General features: G+C 33.5%; 1 protein-coding gene and 1 long non-coding RNA gene across 2 annotated transcripts in view; one reads left to right on the forward strand and one right to left on the reverse strand.

Moving 5' to 3' along the window:
* LOC149898092 (putative sodium/potassium/calcium exchanger CG1090) overlaps window positions 1-12,227 on the reverse strand; it is a 36,113-nt gene that overhangs the window by 15,399 nt on the left and 8,487 nt on the right. The gene's annotated exons all lie outside the window — the stretch shown is intronic.
* On the forward strand, window positions 10,399-11,471 carry LOC149898093 (uncharacterized). Its single transcript, XR_016458071.1, has 2 exons — window positions 10,399-10,531; window positions 11,086-11,471. It is a non-coding gene; the product is annotated as an uncharacterized LOC149898093 (long non-coding RNA).

Consider the following 12,227-nt stretch of genomic DNA (forward strand, 5'->3'; position numbering starts at 1 on the left):
AGCATTAAGCTTTGAAAGCTTAAAAGATAACTTGGAATTCTGCCAAAGGGAATCGTGTATTACGTTAATGACTAAAATTACAGCAAAATGTGGAGTTTACGAAGAATACTTTGATAAACTGTGTTTAAATTTATGTATTTTAAAATTAATATTCAAGTATTTTAAGAGCTTCTAGATACTATTGAGTATTGGGTATTTCGAGTATATGCATTATTTTTTGTTACCTGAATAATTTATTTTAAATTCTTTCTCTACATACAAACTGCATTTCTTCGATTAACGGTAATCTAGTCTTGACATTGACGGATTATGTCAATGTCATAACACCAAGGAGGGAAAAGTAGAAGATTCTACATTGAAAGCAATTAAAAAACGCAAGAGAAATTAAACGTAGTATATTCGGTTGAGTAAATAATTGCACGAATAATATTTAGGTATTCTACTTATAAGTATATTTATAACATCAATCCACTTACAATTCTATGATATATCCACATTTTTACACATTCAACAAGTTATATTTTATTGACATCTGTCATATTTCATGGAACGCGATATAAAACCTCCTTGCGCGCTTTTATATGCGGGAAAATGGCGGGAAATATATTTTTATTGATCACTTCACCTCGGAGAGACGCGTAAATGTCACTGTGGAATGGATGCCGTAAAAATTTTTGATTGAGGGACAAATTGTCGACAGTCCACGCCATTAATATCTATTGCTAATATTATTGACTTTTTATGTTATTATTAAGTTTTTATTGTGATGATGAGATTTATGAAGCTTTTTCATTTACGAAAGATTTACTTTTAAACGTGCTTACAACCTTGGTAGTAGGTAGATAAATATAGATAGTTTAAAATATATATTTTTTATACTGAAATGGACTGTGTTTGTTGAATGTTAAATGGAAATTTTCTGTCTATTACGTACGTTATGTATTGTCTAAATAACACTTTGAAAAAGTAAATAACTTTAATATCAAATACTAAATTTAAAAAAGGTTTTATACAATATCAAATACGAGAAGCAACATGAAAAGCCTAGCGATTTCAATTGAAATAAAATTGTATCGCGAAAGACTACAAATACAACAATAGACAAATATTTCCCGCCTAAATTGCGTCTAGGATACAATATGTAAGTGATCCCTGGAGCGAACTTTTTGACCTCAATCTGGAATATTCCCCACGAGGGTCTGTAGTCTTTGTGATCGGGTTACTTCACTGAAGCTTTTACAGAAAAAATCGAGGACTCCGCTTTATTTGTGCGCCTTTTATAGATCTAAAAGGATTGTTGACAATTATTTAGACTTTTTTTGGAATTATGAAAGATTGAAAGGTTCGTGGATAATGTTTTTGATATATAGGTAGATTTTATTCGTTTTCTTGGAACTCGACCATTAAATCAGTAGTAGATCATACACGTACGTATTTATTTTACGGGGTTTAATCTATACTTTAATATTAGCCTTATAAAGCTGAAAAGTTTGTTTGTTTGAACGGGCTAATCTCAGCAACAACTGGTCCGATTTGAAAATTATTTCGGTGTTAGATATCCCATTTATCGAGGATGGCTATGGACATCATCATCACGCTAAGAGCAATATGAGCGGAGCAATACGGATAAAACCTTGGGGCACAGCTAGTATTGGATAAACTCGAGCGAGATAAGTTGAATAAATATATGCTTTTTTATTGAATTGCTTCTCGATGCTTCGTATTCAATATTTATATCTTATTCGTATTTACAACAATGTTTTATTCGTATTTATAAAATAGTATAGTCAACAACTAGTATAGTCACAAACTATCCTATAATATTAGATTCTGTGTCAAAAGAATTTCTCTCTGATCGATTAGAGCGATGATCAGCTTGTCATACTGAAAATCAAGGCTTTATTCGATAAAAGGTTTCATGTATCAGGGATATAACATTTACAACCGTTTATTTGCTGACGCATTATGTGGGCTGTTCGGTCACTTAGCTAATGTCACAGTAAACATATATGAACAGTATTGAAACTCCCTAAAAACGTTCTAACGGCAATCAATAAATCATTTGAATTTGAATTTGAGCGTGGGAGACCGCAGGAGTCACGTCGATGCGTATGTTTATGTTAATACTGACATGATTTAAAAGAGCGACAATGGAGTTTCTTGCCGGTTCTTCCCCGTAGATACTGCTTTCCGAATCGGTGGTAAATGTAAAAAAAAGGAATAACGATTCAAAAGAACTTTAAGAAGAAGTCTAATTGAATAAATAAATGTTTGAGTTGGAGTTTGTTTGAGTTTATGTGAGTGGAACGTTCGGAACGTTTTGTATGGACTTTCGCTACTGCTCGTATTCTGTATACTATGTGCATGCGGTGTTACATTACAAATGTTTACTTAGTGGCTTATAACACTTATTTATAATGTACCTTTAGCTTTCCACCCTCGAAACGTTTGCTTGAATTACATTTACAAATCTGACAAACAATACGGACAATACAAACAAAGCTTTTTCATTACGTTACAGGTTGAATTAAACTTTGGTAATAAATTAACTTAATAGTTAAAAACGCGTAGCTGAATATTTTTATATTTTTTGACAGACCTTTAATAAAAGAGCGTATGTGCCGAGCGCACATGTCAGAACTGAAACTTTTTTCGCAAAATCCAAAGATACCACAATCGTCGCCTTACTCCATGACATGACGGTATTGCCATGACGCGACCTATAAAACGTGCCTAAAGAAGTTTCACTTAAAAAATCTGTAATAGCTGTGTTTTACCTGAAAATAAAACACATATTAAATACTTACCTATATTTGAAGCTTACTTCATTGAGAAGGCACGTAGCTTTTTCCGCCTATTTTGCCCTCTCTTTCCGTTGTATATATGCTATCTCTCTCGCACACCTCTCCACCAGGTGGCGGGGCGCACGATAATGTGCGGGCGCTGGATGTTTTTTCATTGAGTCGAAATCCACAACAGGTGGACGTTAAGTGTAAGCTTCAAATATAGGTAAGTATTTAATATGTGTTTTATTTTCAGGTAAAACACAGCTATTAAACACTTGACCGTAATTTGAAGCTTACTTCATTGAGACCTGTCTGTTACCCACCTGGTGTACAATGTGACGCCAATGTGAATTTGAATACATAAGTAATTACTTATTTCTTTATTTGAAAGAGTAAGGTGTGCAGATAGTATACCTACTAATAAATCACACAAATTTTTATATTATATAATATACTTATTAACAATCCCAGATGAAAAGTTAATCAAATAAGAACCAAAAAGTTAATCATAATGATTAAAAGTATTAGAACTTATGAGATTGGTTCAAGCGTACCTTAGTTAACCTTTTTGGGCTTGAAAAGTTAAAGTTACTACAATTTCCACTATCTTTAGCGTAAATCTGCGAAAGCGCCAGTAACGACTTTCAATTACGCATTTAGATGTTACTTACAAAATGAAGCAACAGCTGATCCCGACGAGGCAAAAATACCTCAAACTCAAACCTTTATTTATTCAATTAGAACTCTGCAGAAGCATCATTGAATCATCTTAACATAGAATTACCAAATGTCTCAACTCACACAGTTTTAACCCAACCTGCTACAAGCGGACAAGAAGAGACCTTGGTCCTTACTTTTGGGGTCAGAAGTAAATTTAAAAGGTCACCCCTTGAATAAGGCAATAAAATAACAAAACAGGTAAATGGTTTAAATTATAATACAGATTTTTAACATCCAACTAAACCGTGCGGTATCTTTTAATGTTTAGAGCCAACGTCGCAATCATAATCTAAACATGGCTGGTACTTTCAGTACAATGCATGAATTATTTATTTAAAACTGATAGGTCATAAACTCTGTACTGGAAACAAATATACTGAACTCAAGAGACTAAAATGATAAAGAGCTTATCTGTGTCCCAAAAATGCAATTACTACAGCTAAGTACGTTACTTTTAATCAATTCAGTTTTAAGATATAATTATGATTTACATCAGAACTTATATACCGAAAGTCTCGGGACTACATAATGTGACTTATTTATAATAGTGTTTGTGCATAACACTAGGCAGTCAACAGCTATATGAACGTCAGATAGGAAAAGAGCCAAATTTATCCAGTCAGTAATAAAGGATTTTAACTATACTTATTATAATTCAACCAACTACTACTAGCTACTCCGTACGTCTTTTGGGTAGACGGAGGCAAATAGGATTTTTATTCCAACTATATCATTTGATATTTTGAAAATGTACTCCACATTTTCATACCGTCAGTCATTTTGCAGATTAAAGCAGTGCAGCACTGAACACTGTCTATTAGGTGGCTGGTGCTGCTGACCGGGCCTTCAGTTCCGCTTTCCAGAATACCTTCACCCTTCGCGCCTACTCTATCGCGTCGTTCAGGTCTCTAACTGACAGGATTTCTCATATTATCGTAACAACCTCGCTCGTTCTAAATGCTGGGGCCACACTAACGTCTAACGTCTAATGCCCTTTATCGCGATAATTATTCCGATAATTTTTAAGGCGTTAAGTGGGTGGCTACACTTGAACGGTCAACGTGAATGCCGATTGTTGGCGATAAAAACGGCGTTAATTTTACTAAAATTCTAGCAAGATGGACGTAGTGTGACCGCTTCATTGCGTTAATTCTCGCGATAAAGCTATCGCCTCGCCAAACGGCAATGTTAATGCCGTTGTTAAATAATACTGGCTACACCTAAAGTTAACGTCCATTATCGCGTTAATTAATGGCATTTCCCGTTAGTGTGGCCCCAGCATGATGGCAAGAGAGATTATAAGCTTAACTATGCATTATTATGCTCAGGAATATGGTGGATTTTGAATACTATCGTCGTCTGAAAGTATCTCCTTTCGATTAACTTCATTAAGGATGCAGATCTGATCCCATCTTTGTTCCGTAGGAATGCTACGACAGTCTAAACGTTACACTGAACAAAGAAAATTGCCCTAAATATAGTCGGTTGTTCCAACATCCGTAATATGGCTAGCCTACCTTGCTAGCCCTTGATTGTAACTGCTACCAATGCAGGCATTGCTCTCGTGTTGTCCACAGTTGTGCGAGTGAAAAATGAAGAACAGAGCTCGTGGGGAGCTATGTCCAATGAATCTGTGTTAAGATTATGACAGTATAGGACAGTTAGCTGTGGATGCGAAGACAGGACATTACTTTATTCATCCGTAAACACGCGAGGCAGCCACGGACAGCGATATAGCAAGAACTAAACTAGCAAAGTTTAGTTCGCTTACCAGACTTATATTTTAAAAGCCGTATAGTCTGTACCTACTGCATTTCATTTATTGCCCCCCCCCCCCCTCAAAGCAAAGAAATGAACAGTCATTTGGTTTCTCGTTAGGGTAGGGGTTCCAAGTATCTAATAATAAGAGGCTTTTGTTTGGATAGATTGACTTTCCGTTATTTATCCTCTATCCTATGTAACTCAACAGTCGGTATTCTCAGTATTCGTTGAGTACTTAAACGTTTTACGTAAATAGTTGTATATAACTTTATTATACAATATAATAATCCTGGTGGGATGACAAGAAACTTGTCTAACAAACGATTATCCTAATCCCTCAGCGATTTATTGTTTGAGCCCTGAAGAAAAAACCTCATGGGTGCAATAATGAGGTCAAATGGGTTGAAAAACGAGTCAAATAAATTGCCTACAAGACCGGGCAACTAAAATAGGCCTATGAGAGGTCAAATATACGTAATCAATCGTTTAAAATTTGAAATTTGAAATTTGATTTTGAATCAATCGTCATTTGTTACATTCAATCGCTTTGCGATTAAAAAATCTCTTCCGATGTTTTTATATGAAAATTGGTCGGCTAGTGCCATTGAATGACGATACCAAACATACCGTTGACGCAAGGCTTGGTGACAATCCTCGAAACCACCGCCACAAATCATCTGCGAGATGATATTTGATCCGACTCGCCTTCCTTTGTTGTGAATAGGCTTTACATTGGTAAATACAATTTGTTCAATTCCAATTTCCATAATTGGTAAACCAATGGTGGTTTCCTGATCAAATAAGCGTAAGCGGTAACCTTTTAGGATACGAAGTATCAATTTCATGCGCCCATTATTTGACGTCTCTAACCTTTATTGTATTTATTAGGTCATATTACTATACTGCCCACTGTGAAGTAGATTTCAAAACCTTTTTCTACCTACCTTAGAAGAGTGAAGATCCGATACGGTCATATCCAAAACTTCTTTCGTGGGTCCTCGTTGACGAAAGCAAATATCTATGATCATTTTAATGATCAATCCTTTGTATATTTGCACCAATCGCCATCAAAGCCCCGCGAGGGCTGATATATTCCCCGTGGAGACGGTTGCTATCAAAGCCCCGCGAGGGCTGATATATATTTGCACCATTTCTCCGTGAGGGACGGTTGTAATCAAAGCCCCGCGAGGGCTGATATATATTTGCACCATCTCTTCCGTGAGGGACGATTGTAATCAAAGCCCCGCGAGGGCCGATATATATTTGCACCATTTCCCTGCGAGCGACAGCTGCGCGAGGGATGTTTGTAACTAGAAATAAGTAGGGCCTGCCAAAAAATGCTTAAGAGACACCCTGCGAGGGTGGATTTGACCTGGCTAACCCCTGCGAGGAGTAGTGGCCACATTTATGTATTCTGCTTCGAGCAAGAATACACCTTAGTGCTAATATAAAATTAGCAGTAAATAATCATTTAAATAATATAGCAATTAACAAGGTCCTTTAACTTATTTTCCAATGTTAGCGACAACTGTCCAGGATGAATTAATAAGAATTGATTTGACAATGGTAATTAATTATTATGTTCATATAAAAAAGAACTAACTATTTAATAAATTCATAATTCAAATCAATTCACTAAATTTTAAAATGAACTTCGATTCATATTTATTTTTGTTCATGCAATCGATGTAACATTTAGTTGCTTTATATCCGTTTTAACATTCCTTACGAACGCAACCATACCGTCGTAGGACGTTATATTTAATTGCACAAAATAATCTCCACTCACCCGCAATTTTTTACTTTTTGTCAAGGTGTACAAGTTTATAATATTATTCTAAAACGTTAGAAGTGAATTGTAAATCCTTTGAAATAAATGTATCTAAATCTAATTTATATTAAGGTATCTCGATAATTATTATACGATAACCCTTTCAGCACAAGTTCAGTAAACCAAAGAATTTAATTGTAAAATTTTGGTACTTACTCGTTTAAACAAAAAAGTTGCATCATTTGAAACATAGGAAACGTAATTTTCAATCAAATTAGCCGTGTGTAATATGTCTATTTTCACATAAAAACGGATCAGAATAATACTCATAAAAGGACACGTATAGACTACGGATAGTTTTGAATGTGTGGTACATTCATGGTACGCATCTACTATACATGAGCGAATTCCATCATTATTCAGTTGAGCGGTAACTCCCGTACGATTTATAAAATAATATCACAACATGTTCTGACATGTCGTGACTTCTTGGAGCTGACTCATCTCGTTCGATAATTTTTAGTAATAAACTATTATAGGAATTCCGAACCGTTCCTAGCGATAATGACAATGTAATAAAGTCGTAGCAATGGATTGTATGCCTGTAAAGCTTTGAGTTGGCTCATATCCATACTAAGTAGGTATTAATTGTAATTTTTCCAAGAAAAATTCACTTGTAACCTTGTAATAAAAACACATTATTAAAAATGAAATAAATAATTAAAAATATCTATATACAAGAGAGGGTATTTGATATATCTAGTAATATCAAATAATCACAAAAGTAATATTAACGATTCGAGTAAAGCCGAACGGTAACACCGTTAAAATAGCTTTACTCACAGTATTAAAAATTCAAATATTAATTAGTACATATTGCATAATGAAATATTTCAAAAGAAAAGTTACTATTTCAAGTAAAATGTAACGGTTGTATCGTTAATTTTAAATATCTTTATTCATGCTATTAAGTATTTAAGCATATTGAAAAATAAACTATTGCTGAGGGATTCATTAAAAACCTCAGCATTTTAAGTAAAGTCCAACGATTATACCGTTGAGTCAACGGCGTTGACTTTAAATTAGAATAGATGTAAAAATAACTCACTGTACCGATCCGACGGGATACACTTTTTAACACTTTTAGCACTTGCTTTAAGCAATACTTAATACTTAATAGCACCAAGGTTGTAGTCTTGTAGACAACCTTCTCGCGGCGGAAGCTAGACGCCAATGAAAAAACATCCAGCGCCCGCACATTATCGTGCGCCCCGCCACCTGGTGGAGAGGTGTGCGAGAGAGATAGCATATATACAACGGAAAGAGAGGGCAAAATAGGCGGAAAAAGCTACGTGCCTTCTCAATGAAGTAAGCTTCAAATTACGGTCAAGTGTTTAATAATTAATTAAACACACAATCACTGTAAAGCGGAAAAAACAGACGAAGTCACGGTAAAAATGAATACTGCACTTTATAATAAGTCATGCCATCAACATTTCACAAGCCCCCATTATGTCTAGAAAAGGAAATCTAAAATATTCTCAGAAAGGCACGTCTTTGATGTAAAAGAGAAGGAAATTTCATATTAAAAGTTGCGGATATTTTGAAATATTACAAAAAATTGTAATATTGTAGATTGCTGCAATTTAAAATTAATGTTTGGTAAAATCTATTTAAGTATATTAAGTAATAGAATTTTTATAGAGTAGGTATCCAAAACACACTAGGTACTTAGTTTTATATAATAACTAGTGGTCCACCCCGGCTTCGCCCGTGGTACATATTTCGCAATAAAAGGTAGCCTATGTCCTTTCTCGGGTATCAAAATATCTGCATACCAAATTTCATGCAAATTGGTTCAGTAGTTTAGGCGTGATTGAGTAACAGACAGACAGACAGAGTTACTTTCGCATTTATTATAATATTAGTATGGATAAAAAGTTAATTTCCAATATTCTCGTATATTTTTGTCGATTATTTTCGTGATGCTTACATTGATTTACTGATACATTGATGAAGCATTTCATACGAAAACGCTCACGAAGCTTATCAACTAATTGATTTAAAGATTAAAAAGCTAGGTACTAGTCATTAGGGCGTGCGTTTTTACATAAAGTAATATATTTACCAAATACAACATAGTTAATTTTAATGATTTAAAAAAATATAATACCGTATCTCATTACACCATGTGCTAATCAGATGTTTTTTTTTTTTATATTATAGTCAATTACTACTAATAAAATACTTTTTAATTCATTATAATTATTATTATTACTGTACAATTTCTTATTGCCAAAAAACACGCTATTTATAAAAAATTTGAACTTTAATAAATGTAATTAAAGCAATCAATGAAAAATGAAAAATAAATAAATGAGAAATACTCACTTGGATTTATTATACTTAATATTAAGTATATTTATTAGTCCATGCTTAATAATCATATTCTAGATCATTCTTTGTAAGGTTACTTCTTGATGATAGGTACATATTTATTATATTTTAGGCTATAAGATTTCAAAACGCACTCACATAACATTTCCACCATATAAAATTAATTTTTAAATTAAACACTAAGTTAAACACATTAAAATTACGATCAATTTCGAAACATGATGAACATATATAGATTTAAAAATAGAACGTATGAAATTTTCTAGCTTCATTTTTTATTATTATTATAGTCGTAATTTTTTAAAATAAAAAAAAGGAATTTAGATATCCGCGTGAGTTTTATTTTGAAATATTATAGTCATATCATTACAAACAATGCAAAACAATTTTCATCACACAATAAAGACTAAAAATTTCTTTCGCCTCATTTGACAGTTCGCGTCAGTTCCCGCGAAAAAGAAAAAAGGCGCATTTATTATCTGTCAAGGTTCAAAGGGCTATAGATTTCGATGACAGAAGCGTGATTTGGAGTCGCGATCGGATTAGGATAAGCCTCCCCGACTCAACATTGCGTTATCTCCCAAATTGCTTTATGAATCTGCCCCGAAATAGTCCATATCTCTAACTCGTTATTTTGGTTTTTAGGTTATGTTTTGAGTCGTACGCTTGAATTTAAATATTCGTAGTGTAAAATTATTATTCTTGAAAAATTATAACTACTACTGTTATTTTATTGCGTTTGTTTATCATATTTTTTTTACAATGTCAATAAACTTACTTTATAGTATTTACGGACTTATTCTTAAAATCTTTTAACGAATTAACTATCAAGTTAAATAGGTAGGCAATTAAATTTTTAATTTTATTGATTGTTAGGCATTGAGATAATATTAATATGGAGTCGATACCGCCTACACCACTTATGTTCCACTCAACATACGTCATGTGGCGTAACTGCGCTCATTGGCGCGAACGTCACGCTCATTTTTTATTTGTTTTAAAGTGAAACGCATCAAATATGCCTACGTGTGTGTTACGATATTGCACAAATAATACAAATAATACGGAAAAGTGCAAAGGAATAACTTTTCAATCAGTAAGTAACTAGATAATAATTTTTAAAACTTAGAACAAAATTTTTGGCGGGCGACATTTTGCGTCATTTGTCATAGATTAAAAATTTAAGATATGACATTGGGCATGAAATAAGTGTTGTTATTAATATTTGCTGGCGTATAATTTTATAGTATAAAATAATAATTTTACATATTTAGAAAAGCATAGACTGGTTGTTAATTAAAAAAAGGTGAAATCATGAAATATGAAAATCAATTACTTAATCACCATTTTTTTTTTGTTAATTGATTTTAATCAATTTTAATTGATATTGTATAAGCTACTGACTTGAACGTATTTAATTGAATTATTATTTATTTATCTGCACTAATATTATAAAGAGGAAAACTTTGTTTGTTTGTTTGATTGTAATAAATAGGCTCATAAACTATTGGACCGATTTTGATGAAATTTGGCACAGACAATCTTTAGACCCTGAGAAAAAACATAGGCTACTTTTTATTGCGAAATATGTACCACGGGCGAAGCCGGGGCGGACCGCTAGTTCAGAGATTAATATTTTTTCTATTCAAGGTTTCCATGTCTGGGCCGTGAAGAAAGGGAAAAATGGGTAAAATTTGTTCAAAACAACCGCAGTGAAAAAACCTGGTTACCATCCGATAGAACTTGCGTCTGTTCATTGCATTTTCGCGATGAGGATAAATATACCACAAAAGCGGGAAGGCGTATTCTAAAGAAGTCTGCTGTTCCTTGTATTGATGTTAGTAATAATAATAAAATTTTACGGATTTGTATAACAAATAAAATATTATTTTAGCCATCACTAACATTATTATTATTATATTTATTTTAGCCGAAGGTGTGCTACAATAGTACTGGAACAATACAAGCAATTTCTGAGCCGGGAACATGTTCTGAGGATGATGAACTAAATATAAATAAACACAATTTTTACACGGCTTTTATTTTTTTTCTAAAAAAGGCTCAATTTGTAAGGAATGAAACTTCCCATAGCCCTGACTGAACCTCCTCATCCTATATTATATGCCAGATATTGTTAGCCCCGCGTAGTAAAGTCAGTTTATATCTAAAATAAATATTAAGTAAGTACAAAGAAAATTTCAAGTCAACGTGCATGTAAGGAGTGGCACCCAATAAAATAGACAGAATGAAACAAAGTGTCGCCTCTATAGCGGTGAGTCAGTGACATCGCATAATCTATGACTGTCTAGCCGTCATTCGCGCGCCCCGCGCCGCCATCTTGGCGCACAGATTTTGTTCGTGGTGTCTGCTCCATAATAGTATTATCTCAATGTTGTTAGGTCATATAAGCCATAAAAATATAAACCAGACGTCTACAATCAAGATCTCATTTCTATTTTAGGAAATGCGTAAATTAAAATGATAAAGCTCAGTCTTATATCTACTTGTACTCAAGTAGTACTCAAAATAAAAACATTGCATAATTTAGATAATGATATACTTATAATATCTTCGGTCTAAAAACTAAATTTCAATTTTTATTCTAGGTAGAAATAAATAAATTCAAGCCCAGAAAATATACCTATAAATGTCACACCATTAAATTAAACGACAACAATAAACATAGTAATATAAAGAAGCTCTTCCGATAAACCATACTACAAAGTTCATCTTCCATTCTAGTAAAATCTGTGACGTAACACGGCGACAGTGAGACGCCCGTGTGACGTCAT

The sequence above is a fragment of the Colias eurytheme genome, chromosome 23, assembly GCF_061535395.1.
Source record: "Colias eurytheme isolate Ceu_HAF_F1 chromosome 23, ilColEury1 Martin Lab GWU primary, whole genome shotgun sequence".
In the NCBI taxonomy this organism is placed as follows: domain Eukaryota; kingdom Metazoa; phylum Arthropoda; class Insecta; order Lepidoptera; family Pieridae; genus Colias; species Colias eurytheme.